Source organism: Accipiter gentilis, chromosome 4 (assembly GCF_929443795.1).
Source record: "Accipiter gentilis chromosome 4, bAccGen1.1, whole genome shotgun sequence".
Taxonomy (NCBI): domain Eukaryota; kingdom Metazoa; phylum Chordata; class Aves; order Accipitriformes; family Accipitridae; genus Astur; species Astur gentilis.
In genome coordinates, this window is record NC_064883.1 from 18,670,958 (window position 1) to 18,692,518 (window position 21,561).

Genomic DNA, 21,561 nt, shown 5'->3' on the forward strand with positions numbered 1-21,561 from the left:
CTTCTACAGGCATTTCTATTTCATGCTTTATCTCCAGCAGTGCTTTTAGAAGGGCCTTTCCCACATGACAGCAGGAATATGAGAAGTGACAGCATGAATTTTGCAAGTAGTTCAGCACATGTGGCTTGGGAGGAATTGCATTACTTCCTTTACTAGTTGGGACTGTCTCTAGGGCAAACTGAAACGGGAGGGAGGCTGAGTTTACCACTGTAAGCCTACTGACCTGAAGAGTTAGGTCTGACTGGACCCTGCTGAGCACCAAAGATTAACAAAAGGGAACTGTGCATCATGTGTAAAGGAGTTTTCTTCATTGCATTTTCACCCGAGATTTCAGTAAAGCAAAGGAAAGGAGCAAATAGTGGTCCTCTGGATGGACTTACTAGGACAAAAGACAAAGCATGAGAAACTACTGCACATGTGGTCTTTTGATCTCATAGAGCTCTCTCTTGCATTCTGGAGAAAGTCCAAGCAAATCACCATGTCTATATAAAAACTGTTCCTTATCAAAATCATTGTATTTGCAAAATGAATTTCAAATCTACTTTGTTTTCAAATTTTCTTTTGAGTGAAACCAGTTGTTTAAATTGCCTAGCTACATTAACAGCCTCCAAAGAACTTCGTGTATCCTGTCAAATTATGAAATGTAGTAAGAACCAGCTAGGAGATGAAACAGTTGAGAGGACGAAAAGTAAAGAACTCAGGACAGTCTGAAGGAAGGAGCTGAGTTTTCCCGCAGGCATCATTCAAACACAGCTTGCAAAATTGTTGGGATTGGTCAGGGCAGAGTCATGCATATTCTGCCACCCAGCACTGAATTTCCTGATATTCTTTGCAGCAAAGTGAGTGACACAGCAAATGTGTGACTCTGTATGTGCACATGTATGAAGCTTGAAAGAATAGGTATAGAAAGGAGAAATGGTGAATCTGATTACATACACTTTTGACTTTTTCCAGTAGCAAATTCTGCTGCTTTTGAATAGTGGACAAATAATGAAAGACAGAAGACAGATTTTTCATGAATGTAATCTGTAATGCATGTATCATAAGACAAGACAAAAAAAATTACTAAGTTAAAACAATTATCAAATTGTTGTCTTCAAGATTTTATTTACAGCTGTGTATCGATTTCTAATAAGAGAAATTTTCTTTTTAAGTTTTTTGTAGCATTTCAAGTCTGAGACAGATAATATGATGATACTGTATTTTTCTGTGCTCTCATTTCACAATGAACTATATTAGCTGGAATACCCAGGAGAAAGAGAAAACTTCAAAGCATGGCCCCAAATAATGTAGAGAATAGGTATGGTCTGAATACCAACAGAGCCTGAGCTTTAAGTTCAAACAACCTTTTAAGACACTTCCCAAGAAATAACTTTTTTAATGAATTGAGGTCATCTCAGGGGTAACAGTGATGTAAAAGTAGGTTCCAAATCTGACTAGTTCTCTTCTTCTGCACGTCTTTTATATCCTCTATAGCAGCTTGGGCATTGGGGATGACTCAGAAGCACCCTCACTACCCTATCACCTCCTGTAGTGAATAACTTCCAAAGCTAACATCAAAAACAGAACTTTCAAAACCTCCTAATTAGGAGTTTATTGTTCAGTTTAATCAGCAGGGAAAAGAAGGATGATTTTAAGAAATGGTCTCCATATGTGAAGTAGAGAGGAAGTTCCCCAGTCAGAAAACAAGCAGTAGGCCTTCATAAAATTATTTATTTTCAAAATGTCATGAGACTAGATAGTAAGAGTGAGTTGCTGTAGAGTACTACTGCATTAGCAGACTCTGGTAGGGGCAAAAGTGTTTCTTAAAATGAGAATGTCCCATGCAGCATCACCAATTTTCATGAAGGTTTATTCACCCAAGCAACAATGCCTAGATGGCATAGTTTTGCCAAAGCTCTTACTGAGAATATTGTCATCTCAAAGTGGGATGGCTGAAGCAATCCAAAATTCTGTACGAGATGGATGTGTGTATGGCACCTTTTGGGTAGCACCTCCTACCCAAAGAAAAGTATACTAAGACAAGCTCAAAGATAATTGACTATGGTATGAATAGAATGCATACAACTTCAAGTGTCATGCTCTTGTGTTTATTCAAGAAGAAAATTACCATAGTTTCTCATTATTCATTTCAGGGGCTCTACATCTTCATTGATTGGGATGTCACTTCTTGAATGTATTTGTCATAGTGTCCATAAGTAGACTGCCTTCCAGAAGGAGGAGTCTTTAAGGAGAGTTTCTAAGTCTCTTAGTCATGGCATATGAAAGAGTTGCCCAAATAGTCAGATCCCTTTCAGCCCACAAGCTTCTTACTGCTTCTCTCACCTGGTGTTGAAGAATGCGATCCACAATGATGGTTCCAGCCTGTGCCAGCTAGAATAGTTCGCAGAAGATTGTGCTCTTTTCCCTCCTTCTCTCCACCCTCATCGTGCCTTTCTGAGTTGAGTGATACAAGGGGAAGTCACTGCTGTATCCAAACTGACTAGGGTCACCTAACCTTGATAGTAATTCAGTGCCTAATGCCTTAGATGTAACAAGTTGCCACAGCTTAACTTGAGGTAAATCTGTGCACAGCCTTTATATAGGACTAATGCAAGATTCACTGGCAGTGGAAGAAGGTATGAATATGCATAAGGGTACAGATTATTCATCTGGCATGTGAAAGCCACTTTTCCCCCTTCAAAATCTTGCATATCTAAGCCCTCAGTCAATTTCTAAAATAGACACCAGCCCAAAATCAGGGGAATAACACTTAAAGTTTTAGCTTGGATGCTTAATCTTTCCCAAAGGATCATTTTAAGAACCTATTTAAGACTCTATATTGCCACATATAACTCAATCTGAACAACCTGAATTTCTACTCTTTTAAATTTCAGAAGTGTTTCAGCTTCTTCATACTTCACACTCCATAATTCAAGGATTTTCTTTATTTTGACTCTTTATTAGCTGTTCAAATTCTTGTTAATGATGTGCATTTGTTTGAATGAATTCCTTTGATATTTTCACTCTGTAACAACTTTCATATACTACATGTATGTCTTTATCTCAGATTTTATATTATTCTAAGCAGCAAGAAAATGTGTAAAATAAAAAATTAGAATTTCTGCAGTATATTCAGTTGATGCAAATAACTTTTTTTTTAAACCATGTTACTTTCAAGAAGCTACTAGATATTTCAAACCAAAAGGCTTTCATATTTTTATTGGGTTTTTTGGTTGGTATTTTTTTTACTCTTTAATGTATTGTTAGCTCACTAATTGGCTTTTCCATTACAGTTAGATGTTTCCATGTTGAAGCCTTATTCAGTGAAAATTCTACATGGAATTTTACAACATAAAACAGGGGTTACAAAACACAACAGTATTTAAGTTGTCCAGTCTAAAGCATACTGAGAACATGGGACTCATTATACTTAAGGAACTGAAATCATTAGGTGGCAACAGCTTGTTGTCATACTAACTACCCACGTGGACTGAATTAGAAGAGGCACCCTGCTGAGATCTTTACCAGGACTCATTCATTAAATCCCTCTCCTTGTTCTCATCTGTTTTGCATCTGTAGCCAGGTGAGAATTAACAGGGCAGTTTACATCAGGCAGATGGTAGGTTCCCCAGGACAACTCTATTTAAAGAATAACGAGGAGGAATCTGTAACTGGATAATAAGCATGGGGCAAATAGGGAATGTAAAGATTTAGGGTTATTTTGCAGTATGCTTTTGACTTACAGTTGCTCCTGGGTGGTGGTGGGGAAAGACTGATTTCTTACAGTATAGCACCTCCCTGGAAAATTTAATTTCCCTACATGTGTTACTGTTGACAATAGTTCTTGAAGTAACGTATCTTTACTCTGGTAACACAGAATTCCTTCAAGTAAAAGGGAAGACCCTGCTCTCTACTCCTGAAATGCAGAATTAGTCTATATCTGTTACTGAGCTCATCAAAGATAATTTGTGTATTAAAATTGAAATTAAGAAAGCAGGCAAATGTTTTCCAAAGTAGCAGGATCAGAGGTAATCAGAGTTGTTTATCAGACAACACAGGTACTTTGAAAAATCCTGCCCTCATCCCCTTGCTTCCTACAAAATGATAGGGTCTGCTTTAGAGACAATCCTGAAGAAAGAAGTCTTGAGACAAACTCTGAAGTAGAATTGCTGTCTGACTGTTCGTTGTCTGTTCAGTGTGAAGTGACCTTCAGCTTCACGTATCTTGTATTTGCTTTTCTGTTTTAGCTTACAGTCACAGGAGGTGAAGTGACAAATTGCTCAGGTCTCCACAGTCCTTGCACCCTTGAGCCACACCAGTTTCTTGCCAGGTTCTCCAGGCAACCCATGGGGAAGTCCCTGCAGGGAGGATCTCCTCCAGAATATAATGTTAACCCAAATAAATGTCAAGCACAGAACATGTTGTGACAAAATAATCAGTAATACTTGTCTCTTATTTTATTATTAACCATGGAAGGGCAGATCTAACTCATACCCTACATGTGACTGTCTAACCAGTTCCTAAGGGTACTACCTTTACAGACCACATAACCTCCCTGAACAGTTTCCTTTCGTGCTTCCTGTCCTTTTTACAGTCACTATGCTTAGTAAGAGTTCCACATAATTTGATATGCCTTGTTTTTTCATACGTTCTAGTGTTTTTACTCAAATGTTTTTATATACCAGAATGTATGTGATGTATAACCTTTCATAACACTTGAGCATTGCATTTTTCTTGGTAATGGATTTCATCTTTTACCTGACAGTCTACACTTGAAACTTATAAGCATAAAATTAAAATAGCAAACAAATTTCTGAAACAGTTCTTTGAATTAGCAAATTGCACAGTACCTCAGAAGGCTTTAGTAAGCATTTTCTCCCCCCACAGCTTCCCAGACACCTGACTAAGATGATGTTCATCCCTCTTATCCTGCATACCCTGTACTTTCTGATTCTCTAGGCTCTTTACCACACACTTATAAGAATTCAGAAGGGCACAAGGGAAATTATTTTTAAAATTGTTCTAGTTCTGTTAAGGAGAAAATCTCAACAACACTGTGGGGTTTTTTTTTCCCCTGATATGGTCAGAAATGTTTTGCAAAGACGTTGGCAATGGCCCAGGAGACAAGTACAATATTTTGATTTCCATTATGCTGATATGATTTTGACATTATTCTTGTTGGTATTCCCTCAAGATACATATTTCTTGAAACAAAGTAGCTGCCATGTTTCTCATGTTCTCATTGGCCAGATCCTACCCTTCTCCCAGTTTCATGGTACCTCATTTCCCAAGTAATTGTATTAAATGTATAAGTATTTACAGATATAAATATAAGTTCTCAGAAAGGTCTTCTTTTTGGTGAAGTTCTTTCTAGAACTACTGTTTGGCTTTTCAAAAGTACTTGCATTAAATGCTAGTTTCAAAGAATTAAGCATTTACTATGACACAGTTTAGGGGATTGAGGTGCACACATTCTGCATTTTAATATTCTATTATAGATTTTTTGTTGGACTTGGTTTGCACAGTGCGAACTCCAGATTAAAAAAAAAAAAGGTAAAAAGAAAAAGTTATATCAGTTATTGTGTTAGTGAATCCGTCCATACACGTTTGATCAGGAAGCCTCTTTTCCTACTACAGTCTTTCCCTGCAATACATTTCCCTAGTATTCTAGATATTCTAACGTTACGGTACAACTTAACCTTTCCTCTAATGTTACCCTTTCACCCTCTGTTTAGGAGACATTTAGGTGACAATACAGTGCCACAGATCAAAACTTCTCACCTTTAAGTAAGTGAGAAATGGAAACATTCTAGCTTGGTGTGTTTGTAACTTGGTGTTCTACAACAACTGAAGTTCAAAGGAGTGGTGTGTTGGTTTTTTCCTTCTAGGATTTCTACAAAGAATGGTCTAAGTAAATTGTTCTCCTTTTGCACATAGTCCATTCACAGGTTTTGTTTCAGTGGAATAAAGCTGATAACAGCAAGGTTGTGTGAATAACCAGTATTCTTCAGTTTCAGAACTAAAACAAACAAAAAATCAAAATAAAAAACTTCACCTTAGATTTAATGAAGTTTAAATTTTATTGGTATTCTTTACTGAAATACCCATCTTGTTCACCCAGAACATTTGATTCAACACAAATTTATTTCAGTACAAAAGAACTCTTTTTCAGCTACAATAAAAAAGAACTGAATAGATACACCACTACAATGATATCCTGATGATACCCTGAGGGATTAAAGAACTCATGAAGGAAGACTAGTTTCTCCTCTCCTGTGTGACTAGGAAACTTTCCATCAGTACATAAAACACTCTTGCTTCCAGTGATAGTAATTCCTGGTGAGATGCAGATTAACCCAGAAAACCGGAATGAAAACATCATACCTAGGAAAAACAAATTTTGAGCCAGATCTTCAGCATAAAACACTGTATCTAACACCATTAACAGCACTGACCACATGTTTGGAGGAACATGTTTTGGTAGTTTGGTAGCATAGGATATAGCCTATACTGTATTTATTTAATACTTTTATGTACTTACAAAGAAAATGCATAGGCCTCTTCTCTAAATAAAGACTATTTGATTGAAAAACGAATCTTGACTTCTGTTTGAAAATGGCACATTCTCTTTGGCTGGCATGACATCTTTCTAATATCATAAAACTTCAATGTTTTGAAAGTAAAGGTCATCCTAGAAATTTAATACCTGACTAGAAAAGATCTCTTCATCAGTTTTTTCTCCTTTGATCATTTAATTGTCTATATTCTCATAAATATGTCTAAAGAAGAACGGAATAGATCAGTCAAGCTCAATTTAGGTCTTTGCCCAAGATCTGAGCAATTAAAAAGATCTGTGCTATTTATAACACCTTCTGATACTAACATTTACCAGGTTAGAATGTCTGTTTCTTTTCATTTCAGATAATGAAAAAGCCCCTGTGCAGTTCTGTGCATCTGCTTGAATTAGATGACTTAGTTATTTCTACCTGCATGCACATTTATTATTATGTTATTATACACACTGGAAGGATCACAGACTAAAGCTTGATCTGTAGACTGTAGTTAAGGAAATTAAGCATACGTACTCCTATATTAACAGTAATCTGCTTAAACGTCTCTCTGGCTGCCTCATGCTATACTATAGATAAGCTAAATAAAAGCAGGATCTGTTCTTATTCATTCCCATCTTCAGCCATCAACTAAATGGCTACTCATTCCATATTGTGTTAGCTATAAAGTGGAAAAGGTATTTTATATTAAAAATCTGTGTGCATATTGCTTTCATAACTACATTCAAGTAAGGAAAGAAAACATGAGTCTCATCAACAGCTTTTTATGACCTTTTAATATACACTGTGAGAACATAGCCTTTAGTTACAATGATAAGCAGAATTTCCATCCTGGTAGAGTTCAGAGGAAAGAGTTATACTGTCTTTATTTTCTTTTATTACTGGTATGGAAGATGCACAGCATCAAAAATGCTTGGGTTCCACTTGAGGTATTTCACTTCTACAGCCAGTGCTATAAAATACCTCTTTTGAGAAAAAAAATTAGTAACAGTAATATGTAGTATTAATAGTCATCTTAAGCATTTCCCAAGCTGTAGCACCACATCAGCACTATAGCAGCATTTGCTCTTTCCCCTTTTTTCCAGATCCCATATTGTCTCTGAATATTACTTTTGAATCTTGTAAACATTTAAACACCTAAATACCTCTACTTCAGAACAGTCCATGGGTTAGCAGTTCCACTTGTTCAAAGATCAAGCAGCTCAGAGGTATTCATATGCATTCATTTTTGCTGAATCAAGGTCATAACTTGACACATTACATAGCGGGCACCTGTCTTCTAATACTGCCATCTGTTGCAACCATTTCTATAAGCTATGAAAGAACAAACTTTCTTGTCATCCTGCATGTGTTTCCTCTTGAAGAGGGTTGACTGTTCTTTATTGATCTCCAAGTAAAAAAATTATCTATTATTTGATTGCTATATTGAATCTATTTTTTCACACCTGAAGGATGGCTACTGTGTCTGAAAGTTTTGTCTGTTTTTCCAGGTACCACATTTGTTCAAATGGAAGCATTTGCTTCTTTCTGCAAAAGTTATCATCTTGTTTGTTATTCTGCTCATCAGAAGCGTGTGCTACTAGAAGGTAATGTGGAGACTTTTTAATATTGAGCTGTCCAGAAAAAAAAAATAATTCATATTGTAATAGTATATATATGTTTTTCACAAATATTTGTTGAGTTACTTTTATTTGACAATTCTATGCATGGGAAGTATATAAATTACTCATATACTGTTGAACCTAGTTCTTCGTGTGCAACTTTGGAATTGAATGGGGATTTGAGGACAGTTCCATGAACTTCTGGAGAGGAAACTTTTGACTCCACATTGGTAGCATAAGAACCATGTTAAGTTTTGAATTCCAATAGGCACCAATGTGCCCTTATGTCAGGATTTGTCTGTTTGTGGACAAGAGAGACTGCTTTTTGCAGAGCTGTGTATTTCCCACAGAAATTTGAGTACCTTCGTGTTTTCGTCTCACTACTACAGGACCACAGTAAAAATGTAAGCATCAGGGAGCCACTTTAATATATAAAGCACTTGAAAATACAGGTTGCAGGTGTGTGATGGGAAAGGGGGAGTAGGTAACATTAATCACAGTCATCTTCCTCTCGATTTGGATTTTGGGAAAATCATTGTCTGTTCCTAAGCAACCTTCCTGCATTTATGAGGTGGGGTTAAAGTAGTTAGTCAATTAGAGACATCCAAGGGCAAGAGAAAATTACTAAAAAGTTCTTTACAACTTTTTGTATTTTTAAAGGATGCCTTCTATACCAGATGAGGAATTACTTTCTGAGAAAATGCAGGGGACATCTCAAGACATATAACACCATCTTTCCAAAAGAGTAATTTTTGTTCTTCCTAAGACTATGGATATAATTTGTAATAAGAATAGTTTCTTTTTTATTGGTCTGCATTTGAATTAAGGTAATTTCATTACTTATTTTTCTATAGTTGGAAGTGTTTCCAATAAAACCAAATAATATTAATTAATAAATATGTTTTGTGTTAGTTATATCTGAAATACTTAGACAACAAAAAGCAAAACAGCAATACAATTACAAAACTGACTAAATCCCTTTATTATATACCATCAGAACAAACTGTTCTGGCACTGATTAATAAAAAAATAAGTTAATAGCATCAATAAGAAGGGAGACACCCACTGTATGGGACCAGCCTGTAATGTGTCTTAAGCAACAGCCAATCTGAGCAGGTAACATTGATATGATTCAGTTGCAGATAGAAGAGTTCAAAGCAAGACTCATAAACATCAAGTCTTATCACTAAATTAAAAAAAAAAAAAAAAAAAGCAAACACAAGAGAACTCCCCTCCCTGTGATGCTTCAGAAACCACAGACCAAATCCAATTTGTTTTGCTCAGGTGAGTAGTTTCTCACTTGAGTGGTAGGTCAGTCTAGGACAAGTAGACTTATAATTCAAAGGAATTGCATCTAAAATGGATTTAATAGGATAGTAAGGGTAGTAAATGACTCGGGATAGCAAATGACTTATTTTGCTAATGGAATTCCAATGGCTGACACTGTGGCAGCTGTGTTAGTCTGTCCATTTATTTGATGAAGCCTGCAAATAAGAGTTGGTTAAAAATAAACACCTGACTGATTTAAGCATTATCAGGAAAAAAAAAAACAAACAAAAAAAAACACAAAAAAACCAAACACTTTTGAAAACTTTTGGGTTTGTTTTACTGTATCTAAATCAGAATATTAGGATTCAACTGTGTATACCTGCTTTATTCCTCTTCTTGTACAGAGTTTAGAGGATGTCATGTAGGAAGACAAACAAAACATTTTTGCAGGTCCTTTATTCCTAAAGTATAGTACAAGTCCTAGACCAAAACATCTGAAACACCAGACAAGGATGTGGGTTTTCCTCACTAGTTCCTCTTTTATTAGTGACCAAGCCAAAACTAAAAATGTGATCACTCCAGATTTATGTCTGTTCATAATCTGGATTCAGTGTTAGAATTTTGGTTTCTAAGAGGTAGGCTAAACTCTTAGACTTTAACACTGAAGCCAGGACGTCCATTTCTGGGTGAATGCTGCAATGAGTAAGTTATTATTGAAAAGGTGGGCAACACCACCAGCCCAGGAGTGGTGGTAGTGTCAAGGTTCCTAAACTATAATTCCCATTGGAAATCATATCATTATGCAAAACTAAAAGAGCATGTTGAGACACTGGAGCATTCAGAGGTTAAGGTCTTCACCCAGCTCCTATGCCCATGTTTCATACTTCAACTGGCAATGACCACTTTGGATTCAACAAACAGCTGGTAGCAAGCTAGTGTGGCAAGAGCTCTGGAATTAACATTATAATTGTGGAGGACACTATAGTTATATAGTTTGACTGAATTCCTAGTTGACTTCACAACAAAACATTTGACCAATTTTTATAGTACTTCAGGTGAGGATTTCAGACAGACCCAGAGCTTCCCACAGGCAGCCTCTGAAGCATATAGTCCTACTGCTGACACTATTTAAATATTTTCATATTTAAATATAATTAATAATGTCCTGGGTGAAGACCCTGGTCATTCCAGAAACTGGTCTAGACAGTTCCAGCCATAGAATTGCCTAAATTGTACATGGATAACGCACTTGTAATTCGTAGAAACTGCTCCTGCAAGTGAAGAATTGATCACATAGGACAATCATTTGCACATAGCTAAGATAGTTAGGAGGTGTTTTGTACATAGTTTATGATAAGTAATAGCAACAGTTTGTGCATGTGCTGGAGTGATCACATAGGACCATGTGCCAGATGGGTGTAAGAATTCAGAAAAAAATGCTTCAGGGAGCCTTGGTGAATCCAACAGGAGTCACTGTCACACTGAAGACAGTGATTGTCACTGTCAGGACAGCAGTTAACCATCATGTTCAAAAGATTCACTTCTCCACAGTGAGCCTTATCCTATGCAAAAGATGCCAATAACTTCACGTTTTAGCAAACATTCTCTGTCACTGTTAATTCAAACATTTTTAATTACAGTAATGAGAAAAAGTAGAGAGTTAAGGCTCTAAATATTTAGCAAGTAGAGGCACATTTTATATTCATCATACATAAGACAGAGGTTTTTCATTTCATATGCATTCACAGCTGCTTCAGTGAGTAATTTTGAATAGTCACATGAATGCATGCAGATATTAGACTTAACAAAGACTTAGAGGCTTTTTTTGTGTGAGGATTTTATTTCAGGAACAGTATTCATGGTTTCTTATTTAAAATTGGATGCAACAAAGAAAGCAGAAATGAAGCAAAGAGACTAAATTTTTATGCTTTTCTGGTTTAGTCTCCTGAAGTAAAAAATGGCTCTTGAGTCATACAATATTCTAGGCTTTCAGTACTTTTTACATTATTGGTAAGTGGGAAAAAATTAATTTAACTAGAGGTATACGCCTATAAAACAAATTTGATTTTGCAGTTGTTTCTTTCAGTGGTTTCTATCATTCTAAACTGCTGTAAACAACTGACTAAGGAGACATGAAAATACAAGTATATAATTATGGGGAGGGGCCTGCTCCAGTGACCTCTATAATTTCAGTAACAGCTCAGGGAACTTTGAGCTTGAAGTGTAGTGTTCACCTCAAAATAATTCAGTAGTAGCCCATGAAGAATGGTGTGGCTTTGGCTTGGTTTGGCCTCAAATTCCTAAATACATCTCCCTCAATGGCTGTCCTACACCACTCCTAACTGTCTCCTACCCATGCTCTAAAAGCAGCATTTCACTGCAACAAATACAGGATGTGTTGGTTTAGATGTCTCTACTTGCTTAAGACTCTCTAGAAGGCTTTCTTGTCTAGTAGTCTTTCTTTTCATAACTTTGCTAGCTTTCACCTTTCTTATATATCTTAATTAATCTTTCTTATGTTTGTTAATGTATCTCATTTGATTTTCGTCACCAATGGGACTAATTATGTTGCATGATCTGTTTGGTGCCTGCTTCTGTATACTCTAAGATGCCACATAACAGAACACCACACAGCCACTTGTGCTGCTGGCCATCTTGGGTCCAAACCAGCAAAATCCAACTAGTTCTTTCCAGTCCTAGAAATGGGTCTAGAGATGGTGCTTTTGTGCATAGAGGGATGAGTGTCTTGTTATTACTGAAGGGCAAGTACAAAGTTTCCAAGAGAATTTGGATATTGACTAATCAGAGCCACTTTACTGGCATCAGTTTTAAAAAGGGTAACAAAAGTGATTTAAAAACATTCAGGAGTTCATAGCTGAATTTCAAGAAGCATAAAACATTTTTAGTTTGAAAGGTAGGCCGCAGCTGCTGACAAGTTTGATTTGATACAAACCCAATCATTCTTACAACTCCTTTCAGATTAGAAGCATAAATAACTTTACTTTCTTCACCATTCAAATTCATGTTAGCTTTGCTACATAGACCTCTCCTGTATAATTGAATGGTCTTCTTTTAATATTGATTCTTCATTTTCAACATTTAATTTACCAAGTAATGCTGTTGCATGGATCAGAATATTATGGGATTTATAACAGTTTTGTATTAATTTATTCATCCATTACAACGTATTGTAGATCTTGAAAATCTGCAGGCAGTCCCACAAAAGATCACAAAAGGTTTCATCCTCTAGTCTTCCAATACTGTTTTTCACTAGGAATAATATAATTTTTCTATGAGATTTCCTTGCAAATGGAGAACTTTATTTACAGTTCAATCTGTCAAGATTACTGAGAGCCAAAAGTCTTGTACTAGGGTATTAACTTTCTGCTTACCAATGAGGGCAATAGCCATTGCTTTCACTGGCCACTGTTCCTGGACCCGTCCTGGGAGAAGGATTTTCATGGGCTTTCTTAAAGTGGTAAAGGGACCAAGAATACAGACAGTGTATATAGTTTGGTTTTCTGGCAACAAAAACATGAACACTAAACATCAAACAAATCTTTAGATCTTCTAATTGTGACACTCATCTTAAATATCCTACCCAATCTGCTGCTGATCTTATATCACTAGTCACATGATTATTAGTGCTGATTTCTCTTTCTTTGAATCTCAGAATAACCAGGAGCTTTTACACTGCCATATGACTTTCTCCAGAGTGAATAGTAATGCAGATAGTTATTAGCCTGAGAGATTACAATATCACCATAAACACAGATTTGCTTGCATGAATGTTTGTAGTGTGTGAATAATATATGTTGTGAATCAAAGCGAATGTGATTTTTTTCTTCAAAGTAACATTTGCAAACACTTTCAGTATTATTTATTCAACTTTGCCTATAACAGTTGGTAAATGTTGACTTGTTAAGATGCAACTGCTGTAAATATTGAATTTGTCTCAGGTTCTTTAATAGTTTAAATTTGCAAGGCAATGAGTGAAGTTACATGGTTAACCTGATGATCTGGTCTTGTTTTTAATTTCTTTTCTACCTTTTCCCTTGAAGATGCTATTGTTGAGAATGAAGATGTTCTAAAATAGTGGTGCCTTTTGCCTCGGTCTTTGCTGCCATGTTTTATTCTCTGTCTCTCTAAAGGAAAAAACCCAAATAAATAAGGTATTTTGTAAAAGTAATCAATTTATCACTTTTCTTTTTGGTACATTCTTGTCCTATATTCCTGATACTTTAGAATATAAGCTCTTTCTGGAAGGGGTTTTATGCTAGTATTTGTCTGCAATGTGTCAAATATATTCTTTTTTAAAGAGACCCTAGCTTCTTCTCTATAAGAAAAAGTTGGTGAAGTGTGATCCAATCTTCTTTCCTGGTAGCTGCATCTGACAAATAAGGTCTCCTTCCATTCTCCTCTATTCCTTCACACACACAAACAGGCCAGTATGTCTGAATTTGTTACTGAGATATTACTGACTACATGGGCTACAGAAAAGAATTCTTGTGCTCTCTCTTACTGTTAGTTATGTTTTTTCTTAAAATCTCCTTTGAGAATAAGTGATTTAACCCCCAAGCTACCTAGCGCCTCGTAAATTATGCTCACGCCTCACTTTTTGATTATGGTAATGCCACTGATAGCATCAGCACAATAATTAATAGCAGTTTTTGTCAATTTTCTGCTTGACAAAATCCTCCCCGAGCCTTACCTACATCTTACCACATCACACAGGATTACATTTCTTTCCTTCTCTTTTTAATCTCCTTTCACTTTTCTTGTCTGTATGTGCATATCTTGAGCTTGATTTTCAATGGTGCTTACTTCCTTCATCTCCAAGCGAAATAAAAAGAGTTTTCAGGGCTCCAAGGTTTCTGCTTTCTCATTTTTAGTGTTTAGTAATGCCTCACCAGAAAATCCTTCCCAAAACAAAATAAGGATACCTTGAAAGAGTTTGGTTTTCAGCTGCACCTTGAAGAAGCCAGTGCACAATAGGTTAAACAAAGCTATTGTCAATTTCAATTTACAGCTAGCAATAGAGAAATTATTAATAGAGAAAACCAGGAAATATCCACAGCAAGACCCCCATTATCTCACAAATTATTTGCTTTCAAAATATATTAAAATCATGCAGATCTTAGCAGGACTGTCTGTAGCACAACACTTACCTGCCTCCTGGCAACACAGTTACAAAGGCGAAGTGTGTCTTATTCCACTTGTGATTTTATAATGAGATGTGAGCCTACATTAAAGAGCAACATGTTTGTTTTCTGAGTGAAATTCCCCAGGTATTCCAGGATGCCAGGCAGCCTTTCTACGTGTCTGCTCTATTGTTAGCATGTTTCATAAATCTAACACAAATGCAGCTGAATCTTTTCCATTGCAAAGCATCAGGGTTTGAAGCTAGGCAGACATCACATGCATAAAATGGTTAATTATGTTGTGGCTTTCAAAGGCAATCTTAGTCTAAATCATTTGCTGTTCTGTGAGAGAAGGGTCACCTATGCACCATAACTACAAAGGGAAGAAGGCATTTCTGCTGTCTGTTCTGTCTCCATTTTGAGTGCAGGCTGCCTGCTGATTATTCTGCATTCACTTCTCTAAAAAGCTTATTAATGTGGTCTAGAGGGAGACTGTCAGAAATGGCAGACTGAATCAAGGGATTTTCCTTCAACATCCAAATGACATGCTGCAGCAAGAGAATTAAACAGATGACTAACCAGTGCCCTTTTGTCTGCAGATGAAGATGGGATTGCCAACTTGTAAACCGGCAACTGACATTTGGGTGGATTAAATCGTCCTGTTATTGTACTGCTAGTTTCTAATCACTGGTGCTTTCTTGATCTCAAGTGCCTCAGCTGAAAGCCTTCTCAGTTCTCCGAGACTTGTTTGCTGAAACCCTCAGCAGAGCTTTTACTGTAAACATTTATCCATAGAGAAGTACTGCTCTGACACTGACTGAGGAGAAGAGTTGGCTTCTAGGTATTTAATTAAAACATTAAGCAGAAAAAGCTTTAGTGTCAACATTCACAAGTGCTTTACTATAGCTGTGGGTTGTTATAATTGAGTTTTCCTGCAAATGCTTTTTTTCTCCCCTTCCTTCTCTAAGAGCTGGAGTAGCTTGAGGCTCGCTTTGCCTCATGCTGTTAGTTGTGGCTTTGAGACTGTGCCCCATGCTGTCATTCTCCCGATTCTTTCAATCTGGTTGTTAGCTTTAATTTCTAAAATCTAGATTGGATGGCAACAACGGGCTCTAATGAAAAGTGGGGAAAAAAAAAAGGCATTTGTTAAACAACATCAAGAATTCTTATGTGCAACAGTGTATAATGTGGTCAAGCTGATTGTGTTCCAATTTTGTAAACTGTCAGATGCTTCTTACCTTGTAATTAATATTAAAAGGGAGAATGCAGCGTTCAGGAATCAAAGGTACCTGTAGAAGTTCTGTCCAGGTTTCTATTTGTCATCATTCTGATGTTTGTAATTTAAAAAAAAAAACATAGACTGCACTATCCCATGAATATTGTCATTAGAATTTGCAATTAGAAAGTAGGGGGCTCACACAATTATTTGTTGCCAGTCAGTTCATCAGGTTAGTACTTACAAGAGTACTGCTTTATTTAAAATAAAAGAAACCTGTATCTGCTGGCTCGGAACTGATAGAAAAGTACAAAATAATGAACTTTCACAACACTTTACTGAATGAGATCTGTAAAGAACATGCTTTTCTTCCCACACTCTGGGAAATCTCACTTCTACTACCTCAAATGGTCCATGCATGTTACATCTTCAACATAAGATGTTGTTGTCCCCTGAAGAAGGGAAGTTAAAGATTTCATGTAACATCTTATGTCATGGAAACAACTTTTCAAAGGAAAGAGAAAACCGTAAGCTGCCATTTCCAGATTGCCTCTGGCATTCTGGACACAGAAGTACGGAAGCTGGTAATTACCTAAGAGACAGAAGGTTTCTAATGACACATTCTGAGCTCTCTACATCTGTAGTTATTCTTGATTTATATTTTAAACCTCACGTCCCTGCCTTTGATAAACAGAAGTCAAAGGGGGCAGTTCTGGTAGGGTATACTTTCACATAGTCAGCTACCTGTTCACAGACATCTTAGAAATAATGTATTAATATAGTATTTCTCCCCACTTTTCATGCCCTGCTTAGAAAGAAAATCCTGGTTTCTCAAACCTTAGCCTTGCCTTCCCATCCATCAGCCTGTGATGGACAGCTGCACTCAAACAACTTGTGCATTGCAGTCGTATGCAGAGGTAACAGATCCTCCTTGCTGCTGCCAGGTGGTTTCCCCTTGCTGTTCTTGACATAGGGAGGCAAAGGGTTTGTGCTTCTTTCCAAAGTACTTACAAAATGCCCTGGAGCACAGAGCATTGCTCTACTCGGCAACACAGAGGTGTTTTATAGACATGACGTGAATGAGCATGACACAACTAGAGCTCAAACTCAATTCCATGTGAACCTGTGCACTTTGCCATTTCACTGCAGTGGTAGAGGTAGACAAATACAAGAAGAGCAACAACTGTGCTACTCCCTCCTGAGTCAGGAGGTTTTCCCTATTCTGCTATACAGTGACAATATCTACCATTCAAAATCAATAGAAGTGAATTTTTTCTTGCTACTCTATTTACAGTGGGAATAACCATATTATTTCCCCAGCATCCCAAGCCTTTAGTAGTCTTATTTGCATACCTGTGCAAACAGCATTGCAGATATTTTTGAACCTGTTAAATAAGCTTTTGAAGTATTATTAGGAGATGAAACAGTCACATGAAAAGCTTAAACAACAAGAGCTAGTATTACTGTTTCATTCTGTAAAAAAAAAGAAAACTAGATGCCAATACTGGAATAGCTTGAGAGAAAAATCTCTGAAACCTTTGAAAAGGTTTCTTTAGAAGGTGAAAAAAAAAAACCTCAGTAGAACAAGCTTAATTGCAAAAGGTATATTAATTCTATTTAACTCTATTTTTCTCCTCTGTCTACACACACACACAGAGTTTATGCATATGTTGTATTTTCAGCAAAACGCATATCCTTTTGTGTATTAAGTCATGACCTAGCTTATTAAGATTGCAATAGCTGCATAAACATTTCTTTCTTTCTTTCTTTCCCCACTTTCCAAGAAGCACTGGAATTTTATTTCTTTTTGTCAAAAATTTAAGAGGAAAAAACCAGAACATTTTAGCTGAAGTCTGCTTTTTGACTTTCTTATCTTTGTTGTTACTGACTACATGTTTACATATTTTTTTAGTAAAAGAAAAAGTATCCCACCTAAATGCTATTTATACTTACAAATTTCTACTCAAAAAACATGAAGAGAAAATTCTGAACAAAACTAATTCATACTATAATTTTTTTTCTGCTATTTATTTTGTTACTTAGGTGTTGAAATAATTAGGAGTGATAATACATCAGGCATTATTACCATTATTTTTAAAAAAATCATAATAAGTTTAAAAACTTTGAGAAGGTGAATTATTGTTTAATGAAAAGTTATGGACTTACACACCAATGACTAATTTAATTAGGAAAGATACTTTAATTAGGAAGGATATTGTTCTGATGTCATGTCCTCACAATTGTTATTACAAGGTCCTGCCTAAACTGTAGAAAAGCTTTTAAAAATCTGTTAACAGAAATGGATGATATCTCTTTAAAATTTGCATTAGCAAGCTGGGGAAGTCATTAGTATACAGCTGTAACCCTAAGAGTGTTGACTTGAAAGAACTGTTTATTTTCTGCCTTGCAGCTGTGTGTAAAACCCACTGAGAGAAACTTGTTACCAATTACTGGTTTAGAGGCTTCAAGTAAAGACAGCAGGTACCAAGAGAGTAAAACAGTCTAGCTCACAAATAACTACACAACACTGAAATTCCTTAAGAGCAGCTGTTAAAGGAAAGGAAAGGAAATATAACCGCTGAGAAGAAAAAAAGAGTAAATGAGTTAGTAAGGAAGGAAATAAAGCAAAACAAAGCATGATGTAGAGCGAAAAAAAAAAATTAGTTAACTGAGACAGAGAAGGAAGGTTTTGCACCATAAGCTTCCAGTGACAAAGATCAGATCAATAGTTGCAGTCCAAGAAACCAATATTTTTCAAATGGTGTCTGAGTACTTGTAATATGCAATTGGAAAGTCACTTCTACACAACACCATGTACATTGAAGAATATATTGCAAAAGGAAAGGACATTTTATAAGTGTAAGAGAAACCATTAACATGAACTGTTGTAAACAAGAAATCTACCTCTAACTTGGAAGAAATTTTATCAATCAGTGAAAATAATTTGGCTGCATTAAATTGAAAAAAAATGGAATTATTCAGGACACACCAAGAAGATGAGTTGATAGATGAGAAATAACAGACAATCCTCAGATGAAAAAGATATGTTACCAAGGTAAGAAAACCTAAATTCAGAAAAGTCATGTATGGGTTATCTGATGTACTCTGGAAGAAGGGCTTGAATACTGAGGACTTAATCTCTCACCCATAACCCCTTTCCATACCATAGCTCCTGAGGCATGAACACCTTGCTTAGCACGGTTCCCTCTCACTCTCCTCTCAAGGAGCTCGTGACGTAGTTGGAGGTGAGAGAAGGAGGACTCTTCCCTCCCCCAAGCCCATCTCTCCCACTCAATGGACAGGCACTCTGAGAAAGGGAGAGAGGCAACACAAGGCCAGGTGCTGCGTCGCCAGGCAGGAGGGAATTGCATCCCAGACCAATTGTACCGTCTGAAAACTTGACCACTCAGCTATGCTGCGCTTGTGTGAGGGCTTCTCATTTGTTTCCCTGCAAAATAAACCAGTTTAGCTGGAATAGCTACAGGAGACTATGAGCTGAAGTTTCTGCTAAAGCTGATCAGGAGATTTTCACGGAATCCATGACCTTGATTAGCTGTGTGGATAGTACTCCCAGCAACATGAACTAAAGACCAGTAGCTTCTATAACCATTCATGCTAGATTCACAGATGAACCTTGGATTTATTTCTTAATATTTTGGTCTACCTCTTTCTTTGTTCCTCCCATCTTGGTTAGGGATGGCTGCCAGTTTAATATAATCCTTGCATTGAGAGTAAGCAGAAGATTGATACTGCACTCGGAACTGGTACAAAAGGGAACATGGCTGACATTCTCATGTTTCTTTTACATCCTTGTGCTGGCAGGATGAAGTGCAGCTCATTGTGCATTATGTTTCTACAGCATTTTTCATCAGAAGAGCTCAAAGTGCCAAACAAATATAAACCTTATTAATACCCCATGAGAAAACTGGTTTTGTGGTATTTCTGCCTGGTCCAAAGTTAGAAAAGGAAAGTTTATAAGATAAAGTCTGATTCAGAGAGATAGTAAGCAGAAAGCATGAAGAATGAGAACCAATAAAGACCTTAAGCTTCTATGTTAGGTACTAGAATCCCAATTCTTCAGTTTTGAACCTCTGAATTCCTTAAAGTAGAATCTACAAAGGACAGTTATACATTTTATTCTCCCTTACATTGTATAAGAAAATTACTTATATCAAAAGAATGATCCCCAAAACCTGTACATTGACCAGTAGGCTTCCTAGAGGAAACAGTAAGTACATCATTCAAAAGGACAGGTGACCATGACTTGCTTATAACTTGGCCATTGTGGGACTATCTTACATGTATGTCCATGGACTAAGGAAAGAATAGACCCTGGGGTTTCCTAATCCTAATTTCCTAACATCTGTGAATCTATGCTATCCATTGGGCTAGTATATAGAGAAAAGTCTCAGAAATGTGTTCGTCTCAATCAAGACAAAGGAGACAACTATGAGAAAAATGTTAGATAAACTCACAACACAGAATGGGATTAAATCAGAATCAGGTCAGACTCTTCAAAAGAGAGAGGCACACAGGGGGTGTAGCATAATGCTACAATAACAGTTCCGGGCAAGGCAAAGGGCTTCGAACCACAAACAGTTTCTAAAATTTTGTGTCTACTGAAGTCAGCAGCTAGGTATTCTCAGTCAAAACTAGCTCAAGCAAACAGAAAAGAAAAAAAAAAAAAAAAAATATCACCTCCTTTTGGCATTGGTGGGCTTGCATCAAGCCCATGAAACAAAAATGTGACAGACTACAAAGCATTTGTGTTCTTACTCCTACAGCACAGTATTAAATATCTGTTCTTATAGAGTCTTTCTTTGCATTTTATAACTCATAAGTAAAAAATGAAAGTTATTTTTATGTATAATCCATTCATAGCAAAAATTAGGCAATTATAGATTAGAAAATGAAAGTTCTCATTGCATGTGCTATTTAAATAGGGGTCACTGGTTACAGTATATCATAAGCACACATACACTGTCTTAACACGAGCTACTATAATCTGACAGAAGGATATTACACCTTATTATGCATTGTAATGATTGTGCCGGTAATTGAATTATTTCCAATTTTAAAGCTGTTTTGTTAGGATGGCTGTTGCTTACTCTAAATGCACTTTATGTGTTTTTCTTTAAAGTGACAATTGTGACTGCATTGGTTTTAAATGCACGCTAAAAGGATATTCTAGTGAAAATTCCTTGTTTACTTGAGAGAGGCTGCTTAAATGTTTAATGACATTAGCTCCTTGCAAACGGCATTCATTTCCTGTATATGCAAATTTTCTTAATGTGAAACCCCCATAACAGGTAGAATGTAGAAAGTTAATGAAGCCATGTAATTACAATCACTATAGTGACTGCAGTCCCCAGAGAACAATAATGTGATAATATACATGGGTTTTGACTTTCTTTGGAAACAACAGCTTATAATTTGAAAATAGATAGTAAAATATTTTCATTATCTTCTGCTGTCTCCTAAGGCAAATGGCAGGTACAAATAGATTATGCTTTTATTAACTTCAAAAATGGGAGATAATGCCATTAGGGAACATTTAATTGTTTTCCATTTTCCACGGCTGGCACTGGACTAGGTTTAAACCCTTCTTTCAACCATAGGTAAAGCCAGGGTCAATCTGACTTCAGCCTGGAAATCTTATTTTTGTTCTAACATTGGAAAGATACATATTCAAGATGAGTAAGTATATGTCATTGTTCACTTTAAAGTACAGAACAGAGAAATCAAAAGCTAATTAGAAGGTTTGAATGCCATTTAAAGACAAG